At 32.0% G+C, this 20,678-nt stretch overlaps 3 pseudogenes; all 3 read right to left on the bottom strand.

The window, feature by feature from the left end:
- Positions 1-666: 666 nt before the first annotated feature.
- On the bottom strand, positions 667-1,834 carry LOC108194910 (ETHYLENE INSENSITIVE 3-like 1 protein; annotated as a pseudogene).
- An 8,072-nt stretch (positions 1,835-9,906) lies between these two features.
- Positions 9,907-10,952, bottom strand: LOC108203900 (ETHYLENE INSENSITIVE 3-like 1 protein; annotated as a pseudogene).
- Positions 10,953-18,958: 8,006 nt separating this feature from the next.
- LOC108194908 (protein ETHYLENE INSENSITIVE 3-like) lies at positions 18,959-20,135 on the bottom strand (annotated as a pseudogene).
- Positions 20,136-20,678: the final 543 nt, after the last annotated feature.

Below are 20,678 nucleotides of genomic sequence, written 5' to 3'. Positions count from 1 at the left end.
TTTTTTTAAAGCAATTATGATTTTATCAAAAAAATTATATGAAACACAAAATTTGAAATGCACGTGTATAAAAATATCATGTATACGAGTTTCGAGTTTTCTCTAAAAAAAAATTTGGACATTTTAGTCAAAATATATTTTATCAAAATCATATATTGTTTATTTTTAACATGAACAAAATGATATTATTTATCAAATTTGGTGAATGAAAAATATGTTTATAGTCCATACATCTCTTAAACTTCACTTATTCAAGTATGGTGGAATATTGCATTATTATGATAATAAGTTTAATATTATGGCATGTTGATATTAAGTTAAAGTTCAACTAAAATAAAATATAAAATTATCTTTTTTATACTAGCTTTCTCGTCTTCTATATCAACAAGTCAGCTATAATTTTACACAGAAATTTATATGAAAAACAAAATTCGAAATGTGGGAAAAAAAATCTGGTCATGGTTTGTTACAAACACGGCCTTTTAGTTGAAGTATGGATTTAATTTTGATTTTGATTAGATAAATCTAAATTTTTGATAAATAGTTGTTATTATTTTAATATTTTAATTGGACAAGACATAATTTATATGTGATCTAAATCAGGTCAAATTTGATATTTTATTAAACCCATTTATATATTATAAAAATGTAATGACTCCATCTTGTTCATGGCCATAACACATTAGATGGTTGTTTTCTTTTCCGCAAAAATTCCATGACTCCATCAACAAGCTCTTCCTTAACTAGAGCAGGTGGTGGCACTATCAGCCTCTTTTCGACTACATCATTTTATAAGTTAAAGAGGTTAGCATCATGAGCCTGGCACTCTTCAACATCAATCTTCTCGATATCTTCCACTTCATCGACATCATAATCACTAGTCTCACATATAAGATACGACTTATGGTAAGCAATCACAGGTTTTGTGTGGCTCAAAATCAGGGTAAAGTTTTTGTGATAAAGAATTCTCTTGATTAATAATTGGCAGCCAAGTGGCACTCTCTTTGGGTGTCATCTTATCCTGCAAGCATTTGGATTGCCGCACAAACCTATGAATCTTGAAAATGTTAGGAGACATGTGCTTGATCACAGTAGTTAAAACCCCAGCCTTCCAAGCTTTCTTCAGATCATGAGGCTTCTTATATGGAGGGATTCTCTAGTCTTTAGGGATGCATAATTGAGGCCGTCATTCCTCATTCCCTATAGGCCACCATGGTGGGGCAATGCCCTTCTCCAACGAGAAATGCCTCTGTGGTGGATCACAGTGATGAGTCAGAGCAGACAAAAGTGAGCCAAGAGTACTATCATGAAGCTCTAGCAAAGCTGAGTGAGGGGAGTTTAGTTGTCATCTCTTTTGCTCTGAATGGAATTGTCGACTTGATATTTTGCGATGGCGGCAGGTCCATTCCTGTCAAACCTAACTTTATCCTTCCACCATTCACGAAGATTGTCCGAGGCTCTGATGACGGCTTTCCATTCTCAGGGAAGATACCATACACAAAACCCTGAGCGTTAAATACTTTCATCATTTTCAGCATGCATGTTATTTAGGAAACCCTCATGTGCTCGAGATATTTGCTTTCTCCGTGCTTGCTCCTGGGACTGGCGCTGCTTAGCACTGTCAAACACCTCATTGTCATTCTGCGCTTTAACCAGTTGCAGGAGCATTTCGATCTCTCCACATCCTATTCTGTAGTTCATTGACATCTATTACTTGATCGCTAGAATCACCATCTCCGGTTTCTTCATGTTCCGATTCTAGTACCACCTCTCCTTCCCTCATAGGGGCTCGAAGGAATCCAAGGTTACCATTCATCTCTTCGTAATCACCCATAACGGTGGAGCAAATAAAGTATCACTCACTATTTTGATGTGATTATACCACTGCCTCCAAATTGAGATATTCTTGTATAGTTAGCCTTTTAGCTTTATGTCAAATGTTCGGCCCGCCAATTTAGTTATTTTATGCAAACCGGAACAAGTTATTCGAGTCGGGCTTTAATATTTTTTACACCCTTTTATTTTTTACTTTTAATAAATTATATTATAAACATATATGATCCATATTATGTTACATTAATATAATAAATATTATATCTTTAGTAATTTATAGATTTTCCACCCTAATTTGCCTCTCCAGCATATCTTCACAATTATTTTTCCCATTATATAGCGTGTGCGTGAAAAATTATACATAACAAATTAAATCTAAAAATTTCATTTTTATTTTTTAATGTCACCAGTAAGAAGTTAGAGTTTGTGACTTGAGAACAAAGCTACATTCATATTGTATCATTTACTATCGTGTTATATCTCGAGAATGATATACTTTCATACCTCTTTTAATTTTTTGTATTTTTTTTGTTTGTGTACTATCATGTAATTTTCGTGTAGTATTCTCATGCACTGTTAATAAAAAGATAAATATATAAATAAATAAATAAACATATAAAATTTAACATTTTTAGATATATATTTACATATATATTATAATATCATATTTTTGAATATATTTTTATAAATTATATTAAATATATGTATATTTACATATGATTTCGTAAAAATATGTATGCTTATATAAATAAATGTATATGTATCTAATATATAGTTAATATTTACATTATATTTCATGTACTTACAAGTCATGTCCATAATGGTAACATATATCCAGCACTTAATTTAATCATTTCGTGTGAATCCGTCGCAGAATATATATACAGAAAAAAGAAAAGTCTAGGCATGATAGAACAAAAAAAACCCATAAAAGAACATTAACAATACCATAGTGTTATGGCATATGTGAAATGTACTAATAATAAACCCCTAGTATGATATCTCTTCACATATTCCTTAGCTTGTTTTATCATCACCACTGACTGATTTCGGTCAGGTATACCGGCTTTGTACATACATTTCTAAAATTTCATTTTATCAACATAAAAAAACTTCAAAGAAATTTCATAAAACAGAAGCAAATGGTGAAAATGAGAAACCGATACCAGCAGTACAGTGATGCAAACTACCCGATTCTATTCTGTTCTTATATGAATACTCGGTCAAACAACAAGCCTTCTGCATGCTCTTGTAGATCATAATCCTCTATGCTGAAGCAATCAGATTTTGCAATCTTTGAGTTGGTCTCATCTTTGTCGAGGTCTACAGAACTTTTTATGTAACTTTTGATCTCTTGTCGAAGACCAGTGGTTAATGTTGGTTCTCGAGCTAACGAAAACTGAGTTTTTCTGCCAGAATCTGCATTCTTATCTCCTCCATCTATTGCAGATACTAAAGGACTGACATTAGCAGGCAAAACAGAATCCATGGGACTATGCAACAACTGACTATCACCAACTATTTCCTGTTAAGCACAAGGACATCATTAGAGAAAAATGATATACATAGTTTTGTACCGTTTGCTTCTTTCATGGGAAAAATAGAGAGAACGTAAAGAGAAATGCTGGATGATGAATGTAAATGGTCAAGTAGTTAAAATATATAAGAAAACCATATTCATTTATTAGTGAATACTGAACAAGCCAAAAAACTAACAATATTAGAATTTCAACAAGCCATTAGTATATATTTGAGACTCTTGCAAGGATAATAACAAATCTACTACTGAGAAAATGGAAAGATTTTTGAAATATGAAACAAAAATAATAATTATGATTTGCAAAATGTGCTTCTATTTTATGCATGACATGACATGGCAGCATGCTCACAATAAACAAGAGATAATGTTCTTGGAACCATGTTAAAATTTACAAATAAGCATAAAGGAACACAGCACTGATCATGCAGCATGAATGAAGTAAAGGTAAAAGAACCAAAGTTGTCACTCTGCCTTCCTCCTGTCATGATCCCAGAAACCTCATTCATCACTAAAAAAAAGGACACTTCCTGGCAACTTATTCTAACACATTAGGCAACATTATATCATTAATATACCATTTGTTTAGTGGAGAGTTTCACTCACAGAAGCAATAGCCGGAAAGGGAATTTTAGAACAGTCTGTACAGAATATTAATTCAGTCACTTTACGACAACAAACCTTTTATAAATGTGACTTAATTAGGTGCCAGTTTAGTCTAGGGATGTTCACGAACCCAACCAGTCAGACCAAACACATTCACATGACAGTATATATCATACCAAAGTGTGCAACAATTTCATTAAGTGTACAGCATAAAGAGTTCCAGAACATTGCATCTCTATACTGCTCTATTTGAAATTTCACAAACGTTTGTCGAAACTAACAATATCTCACCTTATATACAAAAGCCCAATCAGGTAAGTAGAAACACAAAATTCAAAATGTACGTGTACAAAAATCTCATCTGTCATCTGTGCGAGATTCAATTTGTCTCTAAAAAAATTTAGACATACTATCTTAATTGGCAAGTAGCAGCCATTCAAGGGTTGACATTTTCCTCAAATTCATTAAAATGCTCTCGCAACTCGGCCTTATGATTCGGCATTTTATCTCCATGTTCCTTGATATCACTTATTCTTTTCCATGCTTCGAAACTGGTCTCAAATTCCCTTATGATTTGTTCGCATGCTTGGTTGTATTTCTTTGAATGACATTCCAGTGATGTGTAAGTGTCGTCCAAGAATTTGCGAACATCTGTAGCATACGAATTTGGTAGGTTTCATGCAGCTTTGTGGTCTCTCCCGCCCTTTTCCCTTTTGTTCCCCTTCAGTAGATCAACAATGGCCCTATGAATTGCCAAGATTGAAAATATGTATGGTAATTTTGTAATGACATAATGGATTGTGAAAAAAATACTAAAAGTCACCCGTATTGTTCATTCATGCCCGTTGCATGGGAGATCAGTTCTGAATGTCTGTCACATGCTTTTGAAGTACGTACTCTATGAAATCTTCGTTTGTTGCTTGAATTTCATTACCAACTTTGCTTTGCAGAATTCATCACTAATGCATGAGTTTCCTCAACCATGTTCTCCTTAATTCTGTTGCATCTTTTCCTTTTTGTAGCTCACGACCCCATTGTTCTGAAACTATATATAGATAAATATCTAAGTTAGTGGCTTGTTCATGTTTGATGTTCTCAATATATAGATGAAAGAGCAGTTAGTGTTTTACCATACAAAGAGTTGACATACACGATTTATATGATACTCTAAACTTTATATATTAGTAATCACCATTTTTAAAAAATAATTATAATTAATTTGTAAAATATATTAATTACATTATTCTATCAATTAAATATGTTCAATCACAGGCCTAAATTCTTACATATAATAAAATAAAACAGCAGTGTGGTTTCAAAAAATGAAAGGCTGAAATAGAGTACTAAAAAAAAGGCCCAACAAAATAACCAACCATAAAACTCTAACACAAGCAGCCGAAAATTAAGACTCAAATTAGGGTTTCAAAAAATGAGAACAGTTATGCACTTTTCAGAAAGTGCGGAACAACTATTTTGTAGTTGTTTTATTTTTTTGATTGTTCTGGAGTAGAACAGTGTTCCCAGTATTAATCACACGCTAAAAGAAAAAAATTTATAAATAAAAAAGTCCGGCGGAGCACATGTCTCTCATCAAGATCAACTACCTTTACTCACACAGATGGATGAAAATTTGAGCCAACAGATGACCTTTTAGAGATAAAGAGAGGATTGCCCAAAAGGGAATTTCAGAAAAGTCTGTCCAGAAAATTATTTCAGTTACTTTACAGATACAAACATTTTATAAAATCTGATGATAAGGTGCGAGTTTGGTCTAGGCATGTTCAACACCCCAACAGGCCAGACCAAACACATACACCATAAAAGTATACCCCATTAGGATGATAATCAAAATAGTACTTAGCATACTTTGTATAAATTATCACGGTTGTTTTAGTATGAAAACCATACCAAAGTGTGCAAACAATATCACTCAGTATACTGCAGAAAGAGTTTCAGAACATTGCATTTCTATATGGCTATATTTGACAAACCCTTGTCTGACACTAACAATGTCTCGCCTTATTTATAAAAGCCCGGTTAGGTCAAGTACAAAAATAATGATCATATGTTTTACCTAACAGTTAGGTCAAGTAGAAAAATAATGATCATATGTTTTACCTAAGGAGTGGGTTGTCATACTTGTTAATCATTTAATACAGAAGTAGTACAATGAATTATTCCATGTCAGTGCCATTTTGATTAAAATCAGCAATAATCATTTGAAAAACCAATAAAATAATTTGCAAACACACCCATTTTGCAAAGAACCAAATCAAGAACAAAACAAACAACAGAACCTCTAATACATGTACTCCATGTAATCCTAACAACATAAATATTCCCTGAAACACAAAGTTTCACACAAAACTACACACATAAAGAAGGCATATTTCCACAAAGTCTAATATTAAACAAACACACACACATAAACAACATGAAAAAGGACTCACCTTCAGGCTAAAAACAAAAAAATGAGCAACCTATATCCACCGATACATTACAAACAGCAAGACATGACAGCATTGAACACATGATATATGCATATATAAACAGAAGGGCGTGAAGAATTAAAAGCTCACCAGCTTGGAAATGAAAGAAAACGAGTAGTTGGAGCCTGTAAAACAACCAAGACTACAACTCAAAGGTTCAGGTTGCTTTGCTCCAATAAAATATAAAGGATGGCCATGTGGCAAATACATTCCAATGCTTTTTTTTCCTATATAATCTTTATATTTTACTACTTTTACTTAAATTGTGGTATTCTAATTATTTTCTATAATCAATTTTTTTATTTTAGAATAATTAATAATTTTTGTAATCTTTTCAATAGTACGTGGTAGATGCAAATTTATGTAAATTTTCAATTTTAAATTATAATTGTATATAATTTTTATCGTATTATGAATAAAATTATAATATTTAACAAATTTCAAAACGACATGTATATAGTTTGTCCTAAAAAATAAGCTATAAATATGATATTAAGATAGAAATTAAGTTAAAAATTAAATAAGATAAATTATATCTCATATTAGTTCTCTGTCTTTTCTGCCAAGCAATTACGATTTTATCGAAAAGATTATATGAAACACAAAATTTAAATTGCACGTGTACAAAAATCTCATCTCTGTGAGATTCGATTTGTCTCTAAAATATTTAGTCATACTATCTTAATGGGCAAGTAGCACTCATTCAGGGGTTGACATTTTTCTTGAATTCAGTCAACTGCACACCTAACTCGACCTCATGATTCTGCATTTCATCTCCCTGTTCTTTGAGATCACTTAATTTTATTTTCCATGCTTCGAAACTCGTCTCGAATTCCCTCGTGATCTGTTCGCATGCTTTCTTGTATTGCTTACAATGACCTTCGAGTGATGTGTGAGTGTCACCCAAGAATTTGCGAACATCACTAGCATAGGAAGGTGGGAGGTTTTCATGTACCTCCGAGGTCTCTCCCACTCTTGCCCTTTTGTTCCCCTTTAGTAGACCAAGAATGGACCTGTGAATTGACAAGATTGTAAATATGTATCATAATTTTGTAATGACATAATGGATTATGGAAAAAATACTAAAACCTTCCCGTATTGTTCATTGATGCCCATTGCCTGGGAAATCAGTTCCGAATGTCTGTCACCCATGCTTTTGAAGTACTCTACAAAATCTTCGTTTGCTGCTTGAATTTCATCAACCAACTTTGCAGAATTCATCACTAATGCATGACTTTCCTCAATTACGTTCTCCTTAATTTTGTTGCATCTCTTCCTTTTTATAGTTCTCGACTCCATTGTTCTGAAATAGAGAAATATCTAACTTAGTGGCTTGTTCATGTTTGATGAAGAGCATTTGATGTTTTAACAATTACAAACTATTGACATACACTATTCTATTCATATGGTACTCCGTTGGTAATCACCATTTTTTCATAATAATTATAATTGATTTCTAAAAAATATTAACTACATTATTCTATCAATTAAATATGTGCATAGGCCTAAATTCTTAGGTACAATAAAATAAAAATATAGCAGTGGCGTTTTAAAAAATGAAAGGCCCAAATAGAGTACTAAAACAAAAGGACAACAAAATAACCAACCATAAAATATAACACACAGCAACAGAAAATTTAGATTCAAATTAGGGTTTAGCACATTCCACAAAAAAAAAAAATGAAGGAAGATGATGCCAGCATAAGATACAAACTCATCATTACATTCTTAGTCCTATCATTATATAAATAAATCTCCTGTTAATTGATTTTTTATTCCTGCTAGGGTAAAAAGGGAAAGTAACTAAAAACTTGCTAATTATTTAACACAGAAGTAGTACAATGAATTATTCCATATCAATGCCATTTTGATAATCGGCAATAATCAATTGAAAAACCAATAAATGATTTTGAAACACTCATTTGGGGAAGAACCAAATCATGAACAAAACAAACAAAAGAACCTCTAATACATGTGCTCCATGAATCCTAACAACACAAATATTCTCTAAAATCGAAAGTTTCACATAAAACCACACACATAAAGACGGCATCTTTCCACAAAGTCTAATATTAAACAAACATACACGCATAAACAACATGAAAAAAGTGACCTACTTTCACCTAAAAACACACAAATGAGGAACATATGCGTGGATACATTAAGAAACGAAAGCGATGATTGTTGAACACATTATATATGCATATACACATAAATAAAACAAAGGGGCGTGAAGAATTAAAAGCTCACCAGTTGAGCCTGACAAAAATACAAGACTATGATTCAAAACTTCAGGTTGCCTTGCTCCAACAAAATATAAAGGAGGGTGGTGTGACACATATAGAAAATGAATAAGAATATTATATCCCCATATCCTTTTTTTCTATATAATATTTATATTTAATCATATATTCCTTTTTTTTGGAATAATAAGAATTTTGTAATCTAGGTGAACACAAATTTATGTTAATTTTCAATTAAGATTACAATTATAATTTTAATCGTATTATGAACAAAAATATATTTAAAAAATTCAAAAAGATATGTTTATAACTCATCCTAAAAATAAGTTAATAGAGTTATATTATGTTATATTGAAATTAAGGTAAATATTTAATAAGATAATTATATATCATACCGGTTCTCTCGTCTTTTTTGTAAAGCAATTATGATTTTATCAAAAAAATTATATGAAACACAAAATTTAAAATGCACGTGTATAAAAATATCATGTATACGAGATTCGAGTTTTCTCTAAAAAAAATTTAGACATTTTAGTCAAAATATATTTTATCAAAATCATATATTGTTTATTTTTAACATGAACAAAATGATATTATTTATCAAATTTGGTGAATGAAAAAATATGTTTATAGTCCATACATCTGTTATACTTCACTTATTCAAGTATGGTGGAATATTGCATTATTATGATAATAAGCTTAATATTATGGCATGTTGATATTAAGTTAAATTTCAACTAAAATAAAATATAAAATTATCTTTTTTATACTAGCTTTCTCGTCTTCTATATCAACAAGTCAGCTATAATTTTACACAGAAATTTATATGAAAAACAAAATTCGAAATGTGGGAAAAAAAATCTGGTCATGGTTTGTTACAAACACGGCCTTTTAGTTAAAGTATGGATTTAATTTTGATTTTGATTAGATAAATCTAAATTTTTGATAAATAGTTGTTATTATTTTAATATTTTAATTGGACAAGACATAATTTTTATCTGATCTAAATGAGGTCAAATTTAATATTTTATTAAACTCATTTATATATTATAAAAATGAAATGACTCCATCTTGTCCATGGCCATAACACATTAGATGGTTGTTTTCTTTTAGGCAAAAATTCCATGACTCCATCAACAAGCTCTCCCTTAACTAGAGCAGGTGGTGGTACTATCAACCTCTTTTTGAGTACATCATTTTATAAGTTAAAGAGGTTAGCATCATGAGCCTGGCACTCTTCAACATCAATCTTCTCGATATCTTCCACTTCATCGACATCATAATCACTAGTCTCACATATAAGATACGACTTATGGTAAGCAATCACAGGTTTTGTGTGGCTCAAAATCAAGGTAAAGTTTTTGTGATAAAGAATTCTCTTGATTAATAATTGGCAGCCAAGTGGCACTCTCTTTGGGTGTCATCTTATCCTGCAAGCATTTGGATTGCCGCACAAACCTATATCTTGAAAATGTTAGGAGACATGTGCTTGATCACTGCAGTTAAAACCCCAGCCTTCCAAGCTTTCTTCAGATCATGAGGTTTCTTATATGGAGGGATTCTCTAGTCTTTAGGGATGCATAATTGAGGCCGTCATTCCTCATTCCCTATAGACCACCATGGTGGGGCAATGCCCTTCTCCAACGAGAAACGCCTCTGTGGTGGATCACAGTGATCATGAGTCAGAGCAGACAAAAGTGAGCCAAGATTACTATCATGAAGCTCTAGCAAAGCTGAGTGAGGGGAGTTGAGTTGTCATCTCTTTTGCTCTGAATGGAATTGTCGACTTGATATTTTGCGATGGTGGCAGGTCCATTCCTGTCAAACCTAACTTTATCCTTCCGCCATTCATGAAGATTGTCAGAGGCTCCGATGACGGCTTTCCATTCTCAGGGAAGATACCATACACAAAACCCTGAGCGTTAAATACTTTCATCATTTTCAGCATGCATGTTATTTAGGGAACCCTCATGTGCCCGAGATATGTGCTTTCTCCGTGCTTGCTCCTGGGACTGGCGCTGCTTAGCACTGTCAAACACCTCATTGTCATTCTGCGCTTTAACCAGTTGCAGGAGCATTTCGATCTCTCCACATCCTATTCTGTAGTTCATTGACATCTATTACTTGATCGCTAGAATCACCATCTCCGGTTTCTTCATGTTCCGATTCTAGTACCACCTCTCCTTCCCTCATAGGGGCTCGAAGGAATCCAAGGTTACCATTCATCTCTTCGTAAACACCCATAACGGTGGAGCAAATAAAGTATCACTCACTATTTTGATGTGATTATACCACTGCCTCCAAATTGAGATATTCTTGTATAGTTAGCCTTTTAGCTTTATGTCAAATGTTCGGCCCGCCAATTTAGTTATTTTATGCAAACCGGAACAAGTTATTCGAGTCGGGCTTTAATATTTTTTACACCCTTTTATTTTTTACTTTTAATAAATTATATTATAAACATATATGATCCATATTATGTTACATTAATATAATAAATATTATATCTTTAGTAATTTATAGATTTTCCACCCTAATTTGCCTCTCCAGCATATCTTCACAATTATTTTTCCCATTATATAGCGTGTGCGTGAAAAATTATACATAACAAATTAAATCTAAAAATTTCATTTTTATTTTTTAATGTCACCAGTAAGAAGTTAGAGTTTGTGACTTGAGAACAAAGCTACATTCATATTGTATCATTTACTATCGTGTTATATCTCGAGAATGATATACTTTCATACCTCTTTTAATTTTTTGTATTTTTTTTGTTTGTGTACTATCATGTAATTTTCGTGTAGTATTCTCATGCACTGTTAATAAAAAGATAAATATATAAATAAATAAATAAACATATAAAATTTAACATTTTTAGATATATATTTACATATATATTATAATATCATATTTTTGAATATATTTTTATAAATTATATTAAATATATGTATATTTACATATGATTTCGTAAAAATATGTATGCTTATATAAATAAATGTATATGTATCTAATATATAGTTAATATTTACATTATATTTCATGTACTTACAAGTCATGTCCATAATGGTAACATATATCCAGCACTTAATTTAATCATTTCGTGTGAATCCGTCGCAGAATATATATACAGAAAAAAGAAAAGTCTAGGCATGATAGAACAAAAAAAACCCATAAAAGAACATTAACAATACCATAGTGTTATGGCATATGTGAAATGTACTAATAATAAACCCCTAGTATGATATCTCTTCACATATTCCTTAGCTTGTTTTATCATCACCACTGACTGATTTCGGTCAGGTATACCGGCTTTGTACATACATTTCTAAAATTTCATTTTATCAACATAAAAAAACTTCAAAGAAATTTCATAAAACAGAAGCAAATGGTGAAAATGAGAAACCGATACCAGCAGTACAGTGATGCAAACTACCCGATTCTATTCTGTTCTTATATGAATACTCGGTCAAACAACAAGCCTTCTGCATGCTCTTGTAGATCATAATCCTCTATGCTGAAGCAATCAGATTTTGCAATCTTTGAGTTGGTCTCATCTTTGTCGAGGTCTACAGAACTTTTTATGTAACTTTTGATCTCTTGTCGAAGACCAGTGGTTAATGTTGGTTCTCGAGCTAACGAAAACTGAGTTTTTCTGCCAGAATCTGCATTCTTATCTCCTCCATCTATTGCAGATACTAAAGGACTGACATTAGCAGGCAAAACAGAATCCATGGGACTATGCAACAACTGACTATCACCAACTATTTCCTGTTAAGCACAAGGACATCATTAGAGAAAAATGATATACATAGTTTTGTACCGTTTGCTTCTTTCATGGGAAAAATAGAGAGAACGTAAAGAGAAATGCTGGATGATGAATGTAAATGGTCAAGTAGTTAAAATATATAAGAAAACCATATTCATTTATTAGTGAATACTGAACAAGCCAAAAAACTAACAATATTAGAATTTCAACAAGCCATTAGTATATATTTGAGACTCTTGCAAGGATAATAACAAATCTACTACTGAGAAAATGGAAAGATTTTTGAAATATGAAACAAAAATAATAATTATGATTTGCAAAATGTGCTTCTATTTTATGCATGACATGACATGGCAGCATGCTCACAATAAACAAGAGATAATGTTCTTGGAACCATGTTAAAATTTACAAATAAGCATAAAGGAACACACCACTGATCATGCAGCATGAATGAAGTAAAGGTAAAAGAACCAAAGATGTCACTCTGCCTTCCTCCTGTCATGATCCCAGAAACCTCATTCATCACTAAAAAAAAAGGACACTTCCTGGCAACTTATTCTAACACATTAGGCAACATTATATCATTAATATACCATTTGTTTAGTGGAGAGTTTCACTCACAGAAGCAATAGCCGGAAAGGGAATTTTAGAACAGTCTGTACAGAAAATTATTTCAGTCACTTTACGACAACAAACCTTTTATAAATGTGACTTAATTAGGTGCCAGTTTAGTCTAGGGATGTTCAGGAACCCAACCAGACAGACCAGACACATTCACATGACAGTATATACCATACCAAAGTGTGCAACAATTTCATTCAGTGTACAGCATAAAGAGTTTCAGAACATTGCATCTCTATACCGCTCTATTTGAAATTTCACAAACGTTTGTCGACACTAACAATATCTCACCTTATATACAAAAGCCCAATTAGGTAAGTAGAAACACAAAATTCAAAATGTACGTGTACAAAAATCTCATCTGTCATCTGTGCGAGATTCAATTTGTCTCTAAAAAAATTTAGACATGCAGCCATTCAGGGGTTGACATTTTCCTTAAATTCATTAAACTGCTCATGCAACTCGGCCTTCTGATTCTGCATTTTATCTCCATGTTCCTTGATATCACTTATTTTTTTCCATGCTTCGAAACTGGTCTCAAATTCTCTTATGATCTGTTCGCATGCTTGGTTGTATTTCTTTGAATGACATTCCAGTGATGTGTAAGTGTCGTCCAAGAATTTGCGAACATCTGTAGCATACGAAGTTGGTAGGTTTTCATGCAGCTTTGTGGTCTCTCCTGCCCTTTGCCCTTTTGTTCCCCTTCAGTAGATCAACAATGGCCCTATCAATTGCCAAAATTGAAAATATGTATCGTAATTTTGTAATGACATAATGGATTGTGAAAAAAATACTAAAAGTCACCCGTATTGTTCATTCATGCCCGTTGCATGGGAGATCAATTCCGAATGTCTGTCACATGCTTTTGAAGTACGTACTTTATGAAATCTTCGTTTGTTGCTTGAATTTCATTACCAACTTTGCAGAATTCATCACTAATGCATGAGTTTCCTCAACCATGTTCTCCTAAATTCTGTTGCATCTTTTCCTTTTTGTAGTTGGCGACCCCATTGTTCTGAAACTATATATGGATAAATATCTAAGTTAGTGGCTTGTTCATGTTTGATGTTCTCAATATATAGATGAAAGAGCAGTTAGTGTTTTACCATACACTCTAAACTCTATATATTAGTAATCACCATTTTTAAAAAATAATTATAATTAATTTGTAAAATATATTAATTACATTATTCTATCAATTAAATATGTTCAATCACAGGCCTAAATTCTTACATATAATAAAATAAATTCTTACATATAATAAAATAAAACAGCAGTGTGGTTTCAAAAAATGAAAGGCTGAAATAGAGTACTAAATAAATGCCCAACAAAATAACCAACCATAAACTCTAACACAAGCATCCGAAAATTAAGACTCAAATTAGGGTTTCAAAAAATGAGAACAGTTATGCACTTTTCAGAAAGTGCGGAACAACTATTTTGTAGTTGTTTTATTTTTTTTTATTGTTCTGCAGTAGAACAGTGTTTCCAGTATTAATCACACACTAAAAGAAAAAATTTATAAATAAAAAAGTCTCGCGGAACACATGTCTCTCATCAAGATCAACTACCTTTACTCACACAGATGGATGAAAATTTGAGCCAACAGATGACCTTTTAGAGATAAAGAGAGGATTGCCCAAAAGGGAATTTCAGAAAAGTCTGTCCAGAAAATTATCTCAGTTACTTTACAGATACAAACATTTTATAAAATCTGATTTATGATATGATTTATGATAAGGTGCCAGTTTGGTCTAGACATGTTCAACACCCCAACACGCCAGACCAAACACATACACCATAAAAGTATACCCCATTGGGATGATAATCAAAATAGTAATTAGCATACTTTGTATAAATTATCACCGTTGTTTTAGTATGAAAACCATACCAAAGTGTGCAAACAATATCACTCAGTATACTGCAGAAAGAGTTTCAGAACATTGCATTTCTATACGGCTATATTTGACAAACCCTGTCGACACTAACAATCTCTCGCCTTATTTATAAAAGCCCGGTGAGGTCAAGTAGAAAAATAATGATCATATGTTTTACCTAACAGTTAGGTCAAGTAGAAAAATAATGATCATATGTTTTACCTAAGGAGTGGGTTGTCATACTTGCTAATCATTTAATACAGAAGTAGTACAATGAATTATTCCATATCAGTGCCATTTTGATTAAAATCAGCAATAATCATTTGAAAAACCAATAAAATAATTTGCAAACACACCCATTTTGCAAAGAACCAAATCAAGAACAAAACACACAACAGAACCTCTAATACATGTACTCCATGTAATCCTAACAACATATATATTCCCTGAAACACAAAGTTTCGCACAAAACTACACACATAAAGAAGGCATATTTCCACAAAGTCTAATATTAAACAAACACACACACATAAACAACATGAAAAGGACCCACCTTCAGGCTAAAAACAAAAAAATGAGCAACCTATATCCACGGATACATTACAAACAGCAAGACATGACAGCATTGAACACATGATATATGCATATACATATAAATAAACAGAAGGGCGTGAAGAATTAAAAGCTCACCAGCTTGGAAATGAAAGAAAACAGGTCGTTGGAGCCTGTAAAACAACCAAGACTACAACTCAAAGGTTCAGGTTGCTTTGCTCCAATAAAATATAAAGGATGGCCATGTGGCAAATACATTCCAATGCTTTTTTTTCCTATATAATATTTATATTTTACTACTTTTACTTAAATTGTGATATTCTGATTATTTTCTTTAATCATTTTTTTTATTTCAAAATAATTAATATTTTTTATAATCTTTTCAATAGTACGTGGTAGATGCAAATTTATGTAAATTTTCAATTTTAAATTATAATTGTATATAATTTTTATCATATTATGAATAAAATTATAATATTTAACAAATTTCAAAACGACATGTTTATAGTTTGTCCTAAAAAATAAGCTCTAAATATGATATTAAGATAGAAATTAAGTTAAAAATTAAATAAGATAAATTATATCTCATATTAGTTCTCTGTCTTTTCTGCCAAGCAATTACCATTTTATCGAAAAGATTATATGAAACACAAAATTCAAATTGCACGTGTACAAAAATCTCATCTCTGTGAGATTCGATTTGTCTCTAAAATATTTAGTCATACTATCTTAATGGGCAAGTAGCACTTATTCAGGGGTTGACATTTTTCTTGAATTCAGTCAACTGCACACCTAACTCGACCTCATGATTCTGCATTTCATCTCCCTGTTCTTTGAGATCACTTAATTTTATTTTCCATGCTTCGAAACTCGTCTCGAATTCCCTCGTGATCTGTTCGCATGCTTTCTTGTATTCCTTACAATGACCTTCGAGTGATGTGTAAGTGTCGCCCAAGAATTTGCGAACATCACTCGCATATGAAGGTGGGAGGTTTTCATGTACCTCCGAGGTCTCTCCCACTCTTGCCCTTTTGTTCCCCTTTAGTAGATCAAGAACCTGTGAATTGACAAGATTGTAAATATGTATCATAATTTTGTAATGACATAATGGATTATGAAAAAAATACTAAAACCTACCCGTATTGTTCATTGATGCCCATTGCCTGGGAAATCAGTTCCGAATGTCTGTCACCCATGCTTTTGAAGTACTCTACAAAATCTTCGTTTGCTGCTTGAATTTCATCAACCAACTTTGCAGAATTCATCACTAATGCATGACTTTCCTCAATCACGTTCTCCTTGATTTTGTTGCATCTCTTCCTTTTTACAGTTCTCGACTCCATTGTTCTGATTTAGAGAAATATCTAAGTTAGTGGCTTGTTCATGTTTGATGAAGAGCATTTGACGTTTTAACAATTACAAACTATTGACATACACTATTCATATGGTACTCCGTTGGTAATCACCATTTTTCATAATAATTATAATTGATTTCTAAAAAAATATTAACTACATTATTCTATCAATTAAATATGTGCATAGGCCTAATAAAAATATAGCAGTGGCGTTTTAAAAAATGAAAGGCCCAAATAGAGTACTAAAACAAAAGGACAACAAAATAACCAACCATAAAATATAACACACATCAACAGAAAATTTAGATTCAAATTAGGGTTTAGCACATTCCACAAAAGAAAAACATAATGAAGGCAACACCAATCGACAGGGAGAAGATGATGCCAGCATAAGATACAAACTCATCATTTCATTCTTAGTCCTATCATCATATAAATAAATCTCCTGTTAATTGATTTTTTATTCCTGCTAGGGTAAAAAGGAAAAGTAACTAAAAACTTGCTAATTATTTAACATAGAAGTAGTACAATGAATTATTCCATATCAATGCCATTTTGATAATCGGCAATAATCAATTGAAAAATCAATAAATGATTTTGAAACACTCATGTGGGGAAGAACCAAATCATGAACAAAACAAACAAAAGAACCTCTAACACATGTGCTACATGAATCCTAACACAAATATTCTCTAAAACCGAAAGTTTCACATAAAACCACACACATAAAGACGGCATCTTTCCACAAAGTCTAATATTAAACAAACATACACGCATAAACAACATGAAAAAAGTGACCTACTTTCATCTAAAAACACACAAATGAGGAACATATGCGTGGATACGTGGATACATTAAGAAACGAAAGCGATGATTGTTGAACACATTATATATGCATATACACATAAATAAAACAAAGGGGCTTGAAGAATTAAAAGCTCACCAGCTTCTGGGAAATGAAAGAAAAGAGTCGCTTGAGCCTGACAAAAATACAAGACTATGAGTCAAAGCTTGAGGTTGCCTTGCTCCAACAAAATATAAAGGAGGGTGGTGTGACACATATAGAAACTTATCCCCATATCCTTTTTTTCTATATAATCTTTATATTTTAGAACTTTTTCTTAAATGATAGTCTAATTATTTTCTTTAATCATATATTCCTTTTTTTGGAATAATAAGAATTTTGTAATCTCGTCAACGAGGTAAACACAAATTTATGTTAATTTTCAATTAAGATTACAATTATAATTTTTATCGTATTATGAACAAAAATATATTTAAAAATTTCAAAAAGATATGTTTATAACTCATCCTATAAATAAGTTAATAGAGTTATATTATGTTATATTGAAATTAAGGTAAATATTAAATAAGATGATTATATCTCATACCGGTTCTCTCGTCTTTTTTTGAAGCAATTATGATTTTATCAAAAAAATTATATGAAACACAAAATTTAAAATGCACGTGTATAAAAGTATCATGTATACGAGTTTCGAGTTTTCTCTAAAAAAAATTTGGACATTTTAGTCAAAATATATTTTATCAAAATCATATATTGTTTATTTTTAACATGAACAAAATGATATTATTTATCAAATTTGGTGAATGAAAAATATGTTTATAGTCCATACATCTCTTAAACTTCACTTATTCAAGTATGGTGGAATATTGCATTATTATGATAATAAGTTTAATATTATGGCATGTTGATATTAAGTTAAAGTTCAACTAAAATAAAATATAAAATTATCTTTTTTATACTAGCTTTCTCGTCTTCTATATCAACAAGTCAGCTATAATTTTACACAGAAATTTATATGAAAAATAAAATTCGAAATGAAAACTGTTCAGGAAAAAAAATCTGGTCATGGTTTGTTACAAACACGGCCTTTTAGTTAAAGTATGGATTTAATTTTGATTTTGATTAGATAAATCTAATTTTTTGATAAATAGTTGTTATTATTTTAATATTTTAATTGGACAAGACATAATTTTTATGTGATCTAAATCAGGTCAAATTTAATATTTTATTAAACCCATTTATATATTATAAAAATGTAATGACTCCAATCTTGTTCATGGCCATAACGCATTAGATGGTTGTTTTCTTTTCGGCAAAAATTCCATGACTCCATCAACAAGCTCTCCCTTAACTAGAGCAGGTGGTGGCACTATCAGCCTCTTTTTGACTACATCATTTTATAAGTTAAAGAGGTTAGCATCATGAGCCTGGCACTCTTCAACATCAATTTTCTCGATATCTTCCACTTCATCGACATCATAATCACTAGTCTCACATATAAGATACGATTTATGGTAAGCAATCACAGGTTTTGTGTGGCTCAAAATCAGGGTAAAGTTTTTGTGATAAAGAATTCTCTTGATTAATAATTGGCAGCCAAGTGGCACTCTCTTTGGGTGTCATCTTATCCTGCAAGCATTTGGATTGCCGCACAAACCTATGAATCTTGAAAATGTTAGGAGACATGTGCTTGATCACAGCAGTTAAAACCCCAGCCTTCCAAGATTTCTTCAGATCATGAGGCTTCTTATATGGAGGGATTCTCTAGTCTTTAGGGATGCATAATTGAGGCCGTCATTCCTCATTCCCTATAGGCCACCATGGTGGGGCAATGCCCTTCTCCAACGAGAAACGCCTCTGTGGTGGATCACAGTGATGAGTCAGAGCAGACAAAAGTGAGCCAAGATTACTATCATGAAGCTCTAGCAAAGCTGAGTGAGGGGAGTTGAGTTGTCATCTCTTTTGCTCTGAATGGAATTGTCGACTTGATATTTTGCGATGGCGGCAGGTCCATTCCTGTCAAACCTAACTTTATCCTTCCACCATTCACGAAGATTGTCCGAGGCTCTGATGACGGCTTTCCATTCTCAGGGAAGATACCATACACAAAACCCTGAGCGTTATATACTTTCATCATTTTCAGCATGCATGTTATTTAGGAAACCCTCATGTGCTCGAGATATTTGCTTTCTCCGTGCTTGCTCCTGGGACTAGCGCTGCTTAGCACTATCAAACACCTCATTGTCATTCTGCGCTTTAACCAGTTGCAGGAGCATTTCGATCTCTCCACATCCTATTATGTAGTTCATAGACATCTATTACTTGATCGCTAGAATCACCATCTACGGTTTCTTCATGTTCCGATTCTAGTACCACCTCTCCTTCTCTCATAGGGGCTCGAAGGAATCCAAGGTTATCATTCATCTCTTCGTAATCACCCACAACGGTGGAGCAAATAAAGTATCACTCAGTATTTTGATGTGATTATACCACTACCTCCAAATTGAGATATTCTTGTATAGTTAGCCTTTTAGCTTTATGTCAAATGTTCCGCCCGCCAATTTAGTTATTTTATGCAAACCGGAACAAGTTATTCGAGTCGGGCTTTAATATTTTTTACACCCTTTTATTTTTTACTTTTAATAAATTAGATTATAAACATATATAATCCATATTATGTTACATTAATATAATAAATATTATATCTTTAGTAATTTATAGATTTTCCACCCTAATTTGCCTCTCCAGCATATCTTCACAATTATTTTTCCCATTATATATTGTGTGCGTGAAAAATTATACATATCGTCTATACAAATTAAATCTAAAAATTTCATTTTTATTTTTTAATGTCACCCGTAAGAAGTTAGAGTTTGTGACTTGAGAACAAAGCTACATTCATATTGTATCATTTACTATCGTGTTATATCTCGAGAATGATATACATTCATACCTGTTTTAATTTTTTGTATTTTTTTTGTTTGTGTACTATCA

Source organism: Daucus carota, chromosome 7 (genome assembly GCF_001625215.2).
Source record: "Daucus carota subsp. sativus chromosome 7, DH1 v3.0, whole genome shotgun sequence".
Taxonomy (NCBI): domain Eukaryota; kingdom Viridiplantae; phylum Streptophyta; class Magnoliopsida; order Apiales; family Apiaceae; genus Daucus; species Daucus carota.
This window is presented reverse-complemented; position numbering and strand designations above follow the sequence as displayed.